Below are 16,199 nucleotides of genomic sequence, written 5' to 3'. Positions count from 1 at the left end.
TCATAGTGGCCTTCCAGTGCCTGAGGGGATGCTGTGAGGAAGCTGGAAAAGGACTCTTCATTCGTTCAGGCACTGGAGTGACAGGACAAGTGGGCAGCCCTGGCCATAGCACAGCCTGGGAGCAGGGTTAGTGCAGATGTGAGGGACAAAAGCTTGGCTCTGAGGGGACTGAAGCCCTGGCACGGGGTGTGCAGACAATCTGTGGCTGCCCCGTCCCTGGCAGTGCTCAAGGGTCAGGCAGAGCAGCCATTGCTTGGTCTAGTGGAGGGTGTCCCTGCCCACAGCAGAGGGATTGCAGCCAGAGGATCTTAAGGTCCCTTCCAGCCAAACCATTCTATGATCTTAAATTTAACAATTTGAAATGGAATCTTGACAGCCAAATGAAACTATCAGCAGAATTGCCTCCTTAATTCTGGGGCTTTGCCTTGATTTTCAAATGCATTAGTGTTTGGATGCCTACTTCTGCTTTAAACACAGAGGAGTGAACCTAACCCTGAGAATCTTGTTCTGGATGTGCTGTGTCAGGGAATCTATGGAAAAGCTATGGATTGCCTTCAGCTCAGTGATGCCTTTCTGTCAGAAGAGGCAGCTGGAATGATCAATAACTGAAACAATGGTTCCATGAGGTGTTCAGCTCTGTGTGAAGCCTAGTTCTGTTTCTAAGGCGTTGTGCAGGCTGTGGCAGGGAATTGCCCGTTTCTCTGGACACATGGGTGACAGCTCCCACCAAGCTCATGGTCTGGTTTCAGGGTGTCACAGGCACCAGCCCGTGCCCCAAGTGCCTGAGCTGAGCCCAGCCAGCCCCAAGGCCCAGGCCCACACTCAATGGGAGTCTTGTCTGTCGAAGGACTGCAGAATCTGGCCTGCCTCCAAGTTTTTACAGGTCAAATAACATAAGGGAATATTTTAGTCTGAACCACTTCCTGAATTCCCAATGAAGAATGTAGAGTCAAAATATAATGAATGGTGGCTGCATTCTACTCTAAACAATAGCTGCTATTTACCAAACAGTGGGCAGTGTGTAAATTAAATGTGAGGTTTCCCCCCTCTCTTTTTACTTCTTAGAAACTTTTCCTTCTTAACACTTGGGATTTGAACTGACTGCAGATTTTCCTAGAGCTGTACATGGATACAGTAGTGAAGGATTTCAGGGATGTTAGCCTTCCTTGCAAGGCAGATTTCTGTATTATATGAATACCACACATACAGAGCCTACACTGATATAACCTGTTCTCTTTTGCTCAAAACTAGTCTTCTAAATTAAAATGAATGCTCCATCACGCTTTGTTGCGTTTGTGTGCACACCCTGACAATCACTGCTTCCCCAGTGGCTTTTTTTTCTCAGTGAGAAACCAAATGGCCTGGAGGGACAGCACTTTGATTTGTGTGCCAGTCCATTATACCTCCATGGAGCTCCTGTTTGCAGCTTGAGTTACAGCACTGTAAACTCTGATACCCACTTCATGGAGGTAATGAGGGAGTGCCATAAGCACCTGACAGAAACATTTGTGTGACCTCCTTCACTTCAAGAGGGTATCAAGAATGGAGATGCTCTATGGACTCTGAGATTTAGGTTAAACTATGTCTGATTAGTTTTCTGCAGGAATTTTTAACTGTTATAGTCTTGCAGGTTGTATGAAAACAGGCAATATATTTTTAGATTTAACAGTGCATCACTTCACACTGGTATAAATTTAGGAATTAGTGGAAATGACTACCCAAACCTTTCACAGAGTGAACAGGCAGAGCTTCAGGCCAGCTTTGCATGACTTACCAAAAAAAAAGTCTAATTGCTTATTTACTGAATGTGTGTTTCAAAATATGACACAAAAGCATGTAAGTGCCAGGCTAGCAGTTGCTTCAGTTCATGAAATGAATAATGATTGCATTAATGGGGGACTCATGCACTTGAAGGTGAGCATGTGTTAAAGTACCTTGCCAAATCAGAAACAGTCATTAATTTTAGCTGCCAAACTATTTTTGTGGTTTTGGACTGCAAATTGGAATACCCAAGGAGATCAGATATCAGTATCCCATGGGAACAAATGAATACATAGGAATATCGATGTCTTCTTGGACCTAACACATGGGAAAAATAGGGGCTGTGGATCCAACATCTTAGGTCACTGTAAAGGCTTTGGAATAAAAAACATGCAGGAGACATGCCTTGCCTGTAATGGTGTGAAGCTGACACCATCCTTAACACTTCTGCAACCAATCCAGTCCAATTAGTGTGGACTAATGTGGAATTTTAATATGGGGCTTGTCCCTGGAAGTGTCCAAGCCCAGCTTGGAGGGGGCATTGAGCAGCCTGGTGTGGTGGGAGGTGTCCCTGCCCACGGCAGGTGGGATGGATTGAGATGAGCTTGAAGGTCCCTTCTGCCCCAAAACACTCCCCAGGTCTGAGGTGACTCAGTTAATACTCATTTTCCTCCTGATGCGTTTTCTTAGTAGTGATTAAGTCGTTTGATAAAGCCTTCAGGATTGACCATCAGGTCAGGAGGGGCAGGTTTTTGCTGGAGAGGACTGGAGTGTCTGGTTTGTGCAATTGCCTCCTGGCAGTCCATGGACTGCAGTGCCCACAGCCATTATTGACTTGGCCAACCCCAATGAATTCAGTGAATTTCCTGACGGTGAGAAATGCTCTGCACCCTCTGGAAATGTCCTGTGGCTGTGTGGGTGTGGATCTTTGGGTGCTCTTTCAGAGGCACCAGGGCAGTGATGCAGCTGACTACCTGTGGCTGGCACTTGTGTCCCTGAGAAGCCATTCTTTGGACGTTAACACCAATATTTGTATCCAAAGTGTGCAATTTCCTGTATAAACCTAGTTTCTAAGTGTGTGGTGCCACTTCCAGACTGCAGCACAAGTTTATTCAGTGTAGCTTGGCTTTGAGCTGTAATTTGATTTTTGTAAGGGTGATTTCCAGTTGCAGTGTACAGCATTAAAGGACCACAGCATTATTCCTGAGCTGCTCAGGAACTATTTTAATATTTGCATTAGGAGGTAAAATAGCAATGTAAAGGACAATTTTAATTGGAAAGTCAAAATTTGTGGATGTTTCTTCAGTTTGCAGCAAGTAAATGCATTTTTGGGTGAGAAATGCCAAAACCTGTAAAAGTTTGGAAGTAAAACACTTGAAGCAAAAGAGAAACATAACAATAGCAAACGCTTTTAAACAAAAGATTAATGATTTCTTTGGGAGACAATCAGGCTCTTTCTGCAATGCACAGCAAAAGAAAGAATAAAAATACCAGTTTGAAAGCCCAATTTTCTGACACATGGAAGTTTAGTTTTTCTAAGCAGCTGAGCAACAACTGCAAGTGCTGCTAACCCCCAGACCCTCCCAAGGCAGTTTGGGCTGGATGGCAAGTGGAGTAATTAAGGAGCAGCTACACGGGCATCCCAGCTTTGTGCAGCTGCCAAGGTGCATTGGCAGGGAGACAAACCTCTCTCCCACCCTGTTTGTGATCTCTCATCCCTTTTTCCTCAGTGATGGAGAGGTAGGGCCTGAACATCTTCCTCAGTCTTCTGTTTCAGGCCTTTTCCACCAAATCAGGCTTTTATTAGCACTTACCATGATAGGAGAGGAGTGGTTTACCCCTAAAATGGTACCCAGGAAGGTCTTGTGCTTCTTTCTGACAGCTTTGCTGAAAATACAATCAGAATAAGAATAATGATGGTAAATTCTACTGAAAATCTAGCATTTTGATGGCAAATCAGTGTTTCCTGCAAGATTGCTTCTCCTTTACAGAGCATAATGGAGTTTATGGGCTTGGAGTGGGATTCTCAAGGTTGTTTCTCAGTACTCCTGGTGAAACTGGTTTGTAGGTAGATCTCATGTAGAATATCTTAGGGTCAGATGGCAGCTTTCCCCTGGAGCTGTGTGATAGAGTGCTGAGCAAACCCAGCACCAGGGCAGGGGCGCACAGGGACCCCGCTGCTGCCTCCCTGGTGATCCACACCAGCCAGGGGATGTGCAGAGAGCTCTGCCAGTGTTTCCCTGCAGCTCTGGGTGTGGGCACCCAGAGAGGTGGCAGGGAGCTGTGAGGGACCGCACTGATGCACACCCATGGGCAGGCACGGGTCTGTGTGCTTGGTCTGACACAGGGACGAGGTGGTAGCTGAGTTATAAGGAACACGTGAATGTAAACAGGAGCGTTATTCTTCTTTCATGCCATTATTTTAATGTATAGCTAGCTAAATATGTAATAGAATACCCAATTTTGAAAGCTGTTTGTTTTCCTTTCCCCTTCATTTTTGGCTTCATCTGCTTGTGCAGCTAATTCTTTGGGAAGGATTCTCCCCCACAATAAATTTTATAGGTCATTTGATGCAGACTTGCTACATAAGAGACACATAACATGAAAAAACTTGGTGTTTTTAAACTGTTTTCTTATTTAGAGATTTTTTTTTTGCTTTGTTCTCATGCAGCAGATTACAAACAGAGGTTTTATTCCTTTATATTCCAAACAGTGGCAGATCTATATTGGCATGGTCTCCATACCAATTTTCTGTCTGCTGAGCTCATCTAACTTTTCTAAATTGCCCATCAAACAATTTATCCCAAGACCAGAATATTCAATATATGCAACATTGCTTAAGATCTTTGATGCCTAATCAGCACAAGTAGCTCTAAACCATTTCTCTGATATTGCCCCCCAAGTTCCTGGTTTGTTGCAGCAATGGTTCCAATTAATCTGCAGTTATCCATTAACATGTCATGTGTCTCTGATTAAATGTGGGCTTGGCTTTTTTCCCTAAGGACTGCAGTTCATTGTCCCCTCAGTACCCTTGGTGTCATGTGGGCTGTGCAGGGGGAGCGGGAGTTGGAATGGGCTGCATTGCCAGAACCTGCCCTGGAATTCAGGGCATCAGATCAGCATTTGGTTGGGTTTTCCCCATCTCATGGACACCCAGAATCAGTGCTGGCGCCAGCTGTTGGCACAGCTGGGAGCAGAGGGACTGTCACCTGTGTCCTGCTGTCCTTCTGCTCTGTGGCACTGGTGCAAGCCATAGCACTCAGGGACTGGAGAAGCTCCCTGGCTTCCCTCAGCCCCACGTCTGCAGCAATAAATGAGGACCAGCCTTCCCTCAGCCACTGGGGAGGAAAAATCCTCACACCAGGTCAGCCCACTGCTCCACGCGAGTCATGGCAGTGTCGATTTCCACGTGCCTTCAGCTGCTGGGACTTGGGAGTGTTCCTTTTGCAGCAAAGGTATCTTTAGCTAATTCAGATTTCCTGTCTGAGCCCTCTTCAAATACTTGGAAACAACCTTGGAATGAAACAGCAAAGTTTCTCACATCTCTACTGAACCTGCAGGTGACATGTTTGGAAGCTCATGTGGCTTTTTGGTATAACATTTCAAGTGTAATGCTCTGGATTCAGGTTTCCTGAGGATTTCCATTAATGATTTTCAGGCACTTTTTTTTAGGATGTATTACAGAGATTCATGCTCTTCCACAGAAGCACAGAGGTACTTTAATAATTAGAGTAATAATAGCACTGTATTTCCTCCTTGCACAGAATGCCATTCAATAAAGGAAATGGCTCTCTTGCTCTGCTGGCATCAGCACTGGTCCTTTCCTCTCTCTTTTACTCCAGAACATCACTGTTTTTACACAAGACTTATTCTGTTGGAGCCTGACCTAAAACCTGTTACTGAACAGTGATATATCTCTTTGGACAGAGGGGTTTCCAGAGAGATGGACATTTTTATTTGAATATTTATATTAAATGCCAGCTCCACTGCACATTACTAGATTTAGGAAAAAGGAATTCCCTTGATTCAAGTGATTCTTGGGGATTGCCCTATAACCTTTGTGCTCCAGGCTGCTGTGATCACTGCTTTGCACTGCTCTGCCCCTGCAGCCTCTTGGGAATGCTTCAATCCATCTTGTCTCAGCTGGGTCACCCCCAAAACATCACAGCCACCAAACTCCCCTTCCTGCAATCCCTATAGCTCTCCCTGTTCCGTGTTGTCAGGATCTTTGAGCTTCATACTTGCCATGCTGCTCTGTAGATCTGACATCATCTCAGTTTACGTTCCAGCCGTTGCCAGTTAGACAGGTGTCGTGATGGGGGCAGTTCTTCCTAGCAAGGGCACAGAGAGCAGGAGTGTGCCTCTGTGGGTGCCTGCTCTAGAGCAAAGAGGGTCTGGAGACTGAAATGCCACAGGACACTCGCAGGAGGGATGTCCAATCAATCATTACATCACATCCTGCTCCTCACACCAGCGATAATTCCTGTCTCACACCAGTGGAAATTGGAGAAGATTGAATGAGCCTTCCCAAACCATTCTGGGCACAGGTATCACACTGAATGTTCTGCTTTAAGGGTGCAAAGTTCTGCCAGAGGACCAGACTTTGGAGGTTTGCCCTGATTTATTCCACTTCTCCGGCTATCCACTTTGCTGTAGTCAGTGCCAGGCTTTAGATTCATTGAGTCTCTCTCATACCAATGGTGGCCAACACCAAGAGAGCTCAGGTCCTTTGGATGAATAGTCTACCTAAAATAAAATTCAGATTTAATTCTCTAATAAGTGGCATCCACTCTCAGAACAGTAGCTGGACCAAGAAACAGAATTATGATTTGAGTTGCTGTCTGCTTTCCAGGATCTTGCTTCATAAAAGAGGCAGCAAATGGGTTTCAATAAATGGTGGCGAGATATAAATTTCTAAACGTGATCTTCAGGGTAGCCATGTGTGTTTTATGGGAAACACAAGAAGTGTTGTGGTAGAAAGTCCCAATGGACAGGCCATACACATAATATCCATTTGGAAGGGCATACCTGGGAACAGCACCTTGATATGTACCCTGCTGCACAGCAGCTGATTTTTGTTTGAAAGTGGCCTTTTATACTGACTGGGGGTCTTTAGCTGCCTGGAAGTGTAAAACTGGTTCTTGGCTAGTTGTTTTGACATGTGGCAAAAAGGAAGACTAATGCTTTATATTCTCCCTGCAATTTGAAATCTGGTTAACTGGAAGCCCTCAGTGTTTTCAGGTCCTTGGACGGCAGCCACCTCAGTTACATAAATGCAAAATATTATTGGAATAGGTAGTAGGTGTCCTTCCTTCCTTAGGAATTGCCCCACTTAAAACCTCAGTTCCTGTCCAGTCCCAAAAGTTCTTTTTAATCTTGTTTTTTTAAGCTATGACTCAGTTCCCCTGCCTTCTCTTCTAGGTTGAACCCAAGGTTGTCCAATTCTTTTCCCTACATGGTCTGGAGCGGTGGATATGATGTATTCTTGTTTACAGTATGCTAAAGCAGAATATTTCTGAGATGTTTACTGGTCCTTCCTGCCCCAGAGGAAGAATATAGGATTTCCATCCTCCCCAGCAGCAGTGCCTTGGCCTTACTGGAGCCAAGGAACTCAAGCTGTGTGATCTCTCCCTTCCTGTTTCTCTGACTTGACGCAACGTGGTGGAGTTGTTTGATGTCTAGAGTGAAGGATACAGAAACTCCAGCCTGCTACACTCACCACTTATTTCCTTTATGATGTTCCCTTCTAGGAAGCTGTGAGGATTAACCTTTTTTCTTTGCAACTTAAGTGAGGTCCAAGATACACTTGAGATCCTTAGCAGCTTTTCTCTTTCCTATCAGGAAAGCTGGACTCTTAAGGCTGCCTGTCTTCACTTTAGGCAAGTTTAGGGGGTAGCTGAACATTTTCAAACACTCTTGAGTGTCTTCCTTCAGGGGATTTTTCTTTTTAACTCTCACAGGAGACTTGTAGGTGGAAATGGCAGCCTAAATACTTCAATACTCAGTTTGGGATTTCGCCTCATATTTATTTTATGCTTAACTTCTTTGCAGAAGGAGGTTTCTGTGTCCATTATTTGTAGGAAGCTTTTTGGGCCCTTCTCAGGCTCTAAACTATTGTCTACTGGTGCTCTGGGTCCCTCTCTCTCTGTAGAGTTCCCCATGCTGGTAGATGTGGCACTTGAGTGATCCTGCCCCACCCATCAAATCCTGCCTCTCAGCCAAAGAGCCCAAGGATGCAAACAGCAGGATGTGGCTGTGTAAATACTGAGGCTCTGTGTCAAATTGTTCCATGCCAATGGCAAATATTTTCATTATTGCTGCTGTAATCACTTGCCACCTGTGGCCATCGTCATCCTTGTGGCAGCCCAGCACCACTCCTGCCTTAAAAGGAAGGTTCAACCTTCAGCTCTGAGAAGAGGATGGGTATATGGAACTGAGGACTTACTGTAGGAGTTGGCTTTTGCATTTTTAATCCCGTCCTGCAGCAGTGAAGGGATCAGTCCCTGAAGTCCAAACCCATTGTTTTCCTGGTGTTTGGCATTCCTGTGCAGGTTACAGAGACCAGCACAAAGCTCCAGATTTACCCCCATGTTCCTCCCCTTGGAGCTGCAGGGCTGCTGCCTTCAGGGGCAGTACAGGGTTAATTCCTGATACAGGGGAGCATCCTGAGCAGCACCCTATTGAACCTGGCAGTACCAAATGGATCCCTGTCCCAGCCAGGTCTCAGTTTGTGGTTTTGTATCCATTCCTACATCAGCTTTAGGAGTGGGATGCCTGGACCAGCACTGCCACAACAAATACTGCAGCTCCATGGGTTGTGGCTGTGTGGTACAGAAACAGTGTATGTAACTCCACTCTCTGGAGCAAGGGCTGGTTTGCTGCCCCCCTTCAAGGTAGTGCTTGCATGACACATCAACTTCTTTTATTGCAAGAATAATACATTTAACTGACTTGTTCCTTTGAGTGACTGCCTTAGCCATGTGGTGAATTTGGGTCAAACCTTTGATAGTGTTTCCATTGTAGTTAAGGAGTCCAAATAGGGCCTGAAACCTTGTTCTGCTTGTTTTCTGATTGTTTTTTTCTTATCTCAAGTGTAAAATAGATTGCTTTGACATTTCCAGAAAGTCTTTCTAAAGCCAGACAGAAAAATAATAGAGAATATTTGATTCTGTTTTTTTGGACAGAGATCTAAATGTGTGAGCTTCAATACTTATATGGATGTGATTTTGGTTCAGATTCTTTTGGCACTTATACTGAAATATTTGGATTGTTCTAGTTAGAACATTCTAAAGGATGCATCCTTTTCTTCAAGTCTGAGTGCTTAATGCCTTGTTTTGTTTTCACGGATCTGGCCTTCTATCCAAGCTAGCTCATGTTTCTTCTGGATACTGAAGGAGGCATTTGAGCACATTTGGAGGCTACTAGGAAGCACTTGATGGTGATTCTATCTGATGTAAAGAAAATCTCAAGGCCTTTAGCTTGCTGCCTGTAGCCCTGTATTGGTTTTCCTTTACTGCATTGCTCTGGACTCCATACTGTAGGTTGTTCAACCCGCTTCCAGACTTTATTTCCTTCAACTTTCCCAATGGCTTGCCTGGTGTTTGCATAGGGGTGTCAGGATGATGGATAACTTGGAAGCTTTTTTTTCTGACTGAGCCTTAAATCAGGAGGTAACAAAACATCCTGGTAGGCACGGGCTGAGGTCCTGAGAGTTTGCTGCTGTTGGAGAAGGGTCTGTCAGCAAACTCCTCAGTGCTTCAGTTGGTAGAATTCAGCTGAATTGTGCAACAGCACTTCAGTGACTCCTGGTGTTCTGTTTGGACTTACCTGTGACACGTTTTCCATTCTGGAAACCTAGAGGAAAATACACTATTGACAGAGTAGAAGCCTTGGCATGGGTCATGCATTGTAAGAGGGGAAGGATCCAAAGGAAATCCCACTTGAGGGGGCTTTCCAATGTGAAAGGAAAAGGAAGGTCCATTTCAGGGTTTAAGGGGAACTGGCAGGATCCTTTGAGTGCTTCAGTGTAGTGTAGGTGGGATGGCCCTCACAGCAGCATGGTGTCTTGTACAAATGCACAGAGAGCCTCAAATGCTCCTAAATTTGCTGGGTCTGTGCTGAGGGCCTGTGGGCAAGAATTTTGGTGTTTCTGCTGAAAAGAGTCACCCCAGCTTAGGTGAAGAGCCATAGCCACAATGAGAGAGCTTTACATGTTAGCAGAAAATGCTGGCTTTTCTGGCTTTGTTCCTCATCACCCCTGGGATGGTTTGGCTCAGGGACACTCAGCACCACTGCAGCAGAGCTGGTCCATGGCTGGAGATGATGTCTGAGACAGGAGAGGAGGAGGAGGCAGTGCAAACAGCCTCTGTGCAGGGGGGTTTGGGACACAATGAGACAGGACAGGTTTCTGTAACAGGCAAATTAAACGTGATCTAAATAACCAAATGCCTGCAATAGTGTTTGCTTGATACAACAGCAACAAATGTATTATCTCCCTTACCTAGTAGATATTATCTCTGTTTTCACATCCTTTGTGGCTAGAAAGCATTTCAGGATGGCTTCTGTGGCAAGATTTCATTGCTGCAGCAATGGCCAAAAAATTAGCTTTCCATCACTTAATTGCAAAATACATCACAAAAATCTGTAGTTCTTCAATTAAAATTGGAGACTTTTTATGCTGTTGTTCCCATTAATTCCCCGCAAAGGGGGTGAGGTCTTGGCAATGTAATTCTCCATCTGTTTCTTACATGTGAATGCAGTGGTTTCAAAATCCATAACGTGTTGGACCTGCTTTACATTCTGCTCACAAATGCCTGAGTAGTGCTATAAAAATGATGTGGAAAAAACAAGCTTCTTTTCATGCTGATGCACTGTAAGTCAAACATTTGGATAGATTCTGAGGTCAGAAAGGATCATTATGGTTATGCTGCCAGACCTACAGGCCACAGCATTTCACCTAGTGATTTCCATATGGAGCCAAAGAACTAGGAAATACTTATTTAAAGGAAAATCCACCCCAGTCTTGAGATGTACCAATGCAGTTCCTCTCAGAGGGATTTCTTGAGTGTGTTTTTATAAAAAAGTACAAACTGGGAGCTTTTCATGTGAATCTAACAATATCAAATTTAATAAATCACTGTTAGGTGTATTTCATGCTATGTAATAAGATGGTGACAAAAAAACAGGACAGAAAAAAAAACTTTAAAATCAGAAAGCTCCAAGCATCAAAATATTGATATAAATCCACATCACAACCAACTTGAAATAAGGATTAAGGGTGACTGGGAGTGATCAGCACCTCCTTTGTCAAGGTAGAAATGGCTCTGAGGTAATGAGAGAGCTGACATAGGATTAAAAATTGAGAGAGATTCAAGCCCTTTTAAAGCAACATAATCAGGATTCAGATGGGTGTATATTTTCAGAAACGTTATCTCCTGTCCAGTGTCAATACTCTCAAGTGTGATCAGTGATTTTCAAGCATGATTTTTCAAGACTTTCAGATTCTATGGCTCATAAATGTAAAGATGAATTCCCAATCTGTTAAAATTCACCAGCAGCTTTGTCCTGAAGTGAGGCTCTTATCACAGTTAGCTGTATTTGAAGACTAAGACTCAAATTTTGTACTGCCTGGAGGGATTTCTGTGGTTCCCTGGCTTGATGGCTGATACTGAACATGGAAAGACACAAATGCAGTTGCAATGTGTCACAGATGTCCAGATTTTTTTTTCACATGTTTGAGTCCTTCTTGAATAATAGGTCTGCCATTTAGAATTTATTTAATTAACAAAGAGTGGATTGGAAATTAGTGTTAGTAGAAGCTCAGAGCAAGAGGTATATTCTAATCCAAAATGCTAATGATGATAGAGCTCCATGTTTCCTACAAAATTCAGCTGAAGAGGTGACCAAGTACAAATTGCTTCCTAATGACACCCCATAAAAACACCCAGCTTTTCTGCCTTGGATGATGTACACATTTCAGAAGAAACTTGGGCAGTGTTCGACTTTGTACAATCTCTCCTGATCCATGAAAGGTGCAATGAGGCTTTTGGATGGAGGAGCACTCCAACTTCTGTTTGGATTTCTGTGTGGCAGATGATGTTGTCTCCACTGAAGTGACTCCAGAGTTACTCTGCAAGCACTTTACCTGGAAGTTCTATGGCCAAATGTACCCAGGTTCTACCTTTCTGCAATTTGGCACTCCTGGGAAAGCTCGGAGAGCTCAGGTGGGATAACTCCTGCTGCCTTGGGCAGAGCAATCTGAGTGCAGGTCATGGCTCTTCTCAGTTTATTCCATCCTTACCCATCTGGGACAAAAGCAGGGACCGGCCTTTCCCTGGGATATTTCTGACTAACAGAACCTCTGAAAGAGGTGCCAGGAGACTGCACTAGGCCAGTGGTTATATTGGTGTGCAACATTTGGGAGAGGCTTTTTGGGCTGTTGTCACTCAGCCACACAGGGCTGGTCACTGCACAGGGTGACACTGAATGAGTCCTGCAGGAACTTTCCATCTTCTCTGGCTTCTGCCAAACAAATTGTCCCTCTTCTGCCCTGGAGGACATGGCCCTCTCTTTGGGGACAGCTATGAATCTTATTAAGCTCGTTGCTGTAATCATTTCTGGTGGAGCCCACAGGCTAAATATAAGTTGCCTAAATATATGTTGTGTAATTACACCTTGTGATAAGAAAGACAGAAAGGAATAAGACTTGTTTTCTCCCCTTCCTGTTTTAAAGGCTTAAATGTGAAATGTTGTGATGTCTCTTTGGATTTCCTAAGAATTTGTTGGATTGGGGTTTTTTCCCCTCTTTGCTTAGAGAGCTCCCTTATGTCCTAGGGCAGGTTTTGGAGTCTAGATGTCTTTTTATTAATAAAGAGGCTTCCCCCTCTTAGGCTTCCTGGGAATTGCAAGGCATTTTCTCATGAATTTTTGTGCCATGACATCTGACAACATTTTAAAAAATATGCATATATATAAAAAACAGCTATGTGTTCCTTGGCTTCACCCACCATGGCTGGTTGCCATATTTGTTTGTTGGCCTGAAGAGCTGCTTGAAGAACATGACAAGATCATAGAATTCCCCTTTCTGTCATGCTTCCTCTGGGAACAAGTTCTTTCCAGGCTAAAGCCCTCAGAATAATCCAGGAGGAATCATTAATAATAATTAATTAGAATTAATTATAATAATAACAATTAATAATAATTCCAGAGGAATTCGTTTAGAGATCTACCCTTTTAATGGAGCTCACTGTCTTTTCTTGGGAAGGACAAGTGACAGTCCCCCACTATCTCCATCATTGCCAAAACCTGTGACACAAGCCTTTTCTCATAGCTGGACTAACCCTGTCGCTGCTTTATACTCTCCTTCCTCTACTTGCCAGGAACCCTTTCACAGCTCTGCTCGAGTCAAGCACTGGGGTTTTCCCAAGCAGAGCTGTGCCAAGACATTCAGACCCTGATTCCCCCCACGTTACGCAAGTGTTAATTGGGAAAGATCAGCAGCAGGCAGCTCGCTGTGGGACATTCGATCCCCGCTTGTAGCAGCACGTATAAGCTTGGGGAGATGGTTCAGGGGCTCTCTGCTCACGAGGCTTGGCAGCTGCTGGGCTGGGAAGAAGTCTTGCTGATTGTCAACCTCAAGGGTTTAAGCAAATATGCCTGAAACATCTATTTGTGGAAAGAAAAACTCCCGGCATTCCTGCAGCACCCAGTCCTGGGAACGAGCAGGGGTTCAGAGATCTCTACCAGCAGGACCTTGTGCATCACAGGGTGTTTCTGCAGCTTGTGGCAGGCAGAAACGCTGAATCTGTGGCTTTTGTGTACTACAGGCACTAAAATGTCCTTGTTGGGGGGACTATGGCTGTAGGAGTGAAAGAGCCAGAAGGATAATCTGAGAGAAACAGAGAGCTGAGAGGGGATCTCCTCAGTGCCTGTCAGTGTCTGCAGGGAGGGCCGGGGGATGGAGCCAGGCTCTGCCCCGAGCTGCCAGGCTGCAGGACAAGGGCAGCGGGCCCATACTGAGGCACAGGGGGGAAAAACTGCTTTAGTGTGCAGAGACACATCACCCAGAGTGGAGGGGACTCCCCTCCCTGGGGACATTCCTGAGCCCTCTGCACACCCACGTGCCCTGGCGTGACCCAGCTTGAGCAGGGGGCTGGGACCAGAGCACCCACCCTGTGATTCCCTCCAAACTGACCTTCGCTGTGCCAGAGAATTCCTGACTGGAAGCTGCAGGGGCAGCAGGTTATGCTGGTGCTACAGATGTAGGGGAAAAGGAAACAGAACGAGTCCAGCAAAGCCAATGTTCCCAGTGAATCAGGTTTGATAGGTCTCTGTTTGATCCAGGCTAGTGTAAAATGAAGCTTGGTCATTCTGCAGCCAAGTGACCCCACAGTGATCCTGGCTCCAGGTGTCCCTCTGTGTCTCGGAGTAATCTTCAGCTTTGTGGATGGCTGGATCAGTAGGTTACTGGAATAATGGGAAATGTGTAAAATGATAAATCTTCCAGAAAATGTGCATGTGTTTGGGGATGAATTCTCTCCCAGTTTTGCTTCAACTCTCCAGGTTTACAGGTCTATCAGCATCCATTCCTACATTCCCTTCTGTGACCGTCCTTTCAGAGTTTTTGCAGTATTGCTTTCAGAGTTTTTGCAGTATTGTCACAGCAGCTGGTAGTAATAGTAGTGTGAAACCTCCTCAGAGCAACCCCTGCACAGCCCTCATGCTCCCGTTCTCACTGTGGGGATCATCTACATGATTCCATCCATGGCAGAGTGGAACCAGGCTCCTTAATGTGCATGCAGTCCTAAATATCTTTATTTTACTTTCCCTTTATTTACTAGTGATGTAAAATATAAATGGGACTCAGGTATGTGGTAACCACCTGAAAGTTAAGAAAAAAGTTATTTTTCTGAATTGTGGTCTTATGTCTTGCTGCAAAAGGAAGTCTTTGAGGGCTGGTTAACGTCTATTTAATTACTCGCCTCCAAGATTCAAATAACTAAATGGAGTCAACCAAAAAAAGAAGGAAAATTAATAATAATAACAAAAAAAAAAAATCTTTCCATGTCTTGCTAACTGAAAAGAAAAAAAGCCCCAAGGAGTGGTGGCCTGAGGGATTCAGCTCCAAAACCAGTTTCTGATGTGACACAACCCTTCCTAAGCACATTTAGCTCTGCTGCTGCTAATAGCATCAAAACCATTAGACTGGATTTCAGGGCATAAACTGTTGCTGCTACAGAAATAGCAGTAAGCAAGTAATTAAAATGCACAACTTTCTTAGGGGAATGGAAAGCATTGCAAGATACAGATGTAAGTCATTCTTCCCAAGTGCAATAGTCCGTGTTTAAAACAGATTTTGGACTTAAAATTCATCAATCTTCTGTAATAAAATGAGAGTGGGCTTTGGTACTGAGAGCCTGAGCTATTCTTTAGGCTTCACTGACAGAAACCAAATGAAAAGCAGGCACAAACTCCTCGGTGAAAGTGAGTCCATCTGGGGCTGGGAGGTAACAGGAACAGTCCCCATCGTGGGGAAAGCTGAAGGGCAGCCAGGACACCAACAGGTAGATCATGTTCCCACAGCAGATTTTGAGTCATCAAACCCTTTCTTCTGCCAGGGGGAGGATTGGACAGCAGCATGGCCACTTGCTGCTCTTTGGAATTGCGGCCATGAGCCCTGGGGACTGACAGATCTGATGGACAGGAGGGAAGTCTGTGCATATCAGCATCAGCCTGCTTCCACCTCATTATTGCCTCAGAATGGCTGTTTCCAGCCAGGCATTCCTTGAGATCTTCTGGCTGAAATGTGGGCACACAGGTCTTTCCTCCCAAGCTTACATTACATTTCCAGGGCACTCCTTATTACCATGGTCTGGAATTTGTTATCAATATGTGCAGGATAAAATTGTGCAAAATTGAGTATTTTTAAACATTGACCTTGATCTTTTTTCTCTCTGTTACCCTTGATTGCCTGTTGGTTGTCTTCCATTATTCTTGTTGAAATGACAGAAGAAGAGGGAGCAGCTGTTAACATTGATGTGTGAAGTAAGGGTCAGGTTGCAGAGGAGGTGGGGGGGAGGCAATGGTGTTGGGAGGCAGCAAAAATCACATTATTTTGGTACAATGCATAATCCATTTGTGCCTCTGGTCTCCCTCAGACTTATGAGGCCTGAAATTTGTTAGGACTCCATCTCTAAGGCTAATGAGATTGTTCACAACTGAAAGCTCAGGAATGAAAGAAAATCATGTTTATAAAGGCAGGGTGGAAGCCAAATGGTTTTTGGGGCAGTATAGAGTGGAATGTGGCTCCCTCTCAGCATTTTTTAAAGTTTTTCTCCCTCCTCTGGAATATCTTGCACCTTCCTCTGAAGGGCTTGTGTTGGTTGTGGTGTGATGGTGCCAGACACATCACTGGTCCAGTCAGGGTTCCTGTAACTGTC

The sequence above is a fragment of the Melospiza georgiana genome, chromosome 3 (assembly GCF_028018845.1).
Source record: "Melospiza georgiana isolate bMelGeo1 chromosome 3, bMelGeo1.pri, whole genome shotgun sequence".
NCBI classification, from domain to species: Eukaryota; Metazoa; Chordata; class Aves; order Passeriformes; family Passerellidae; genus Melospiza; species Melospiza georgiana.
This window is presented reverse-complemented; position numbering follows the sequence as displayed.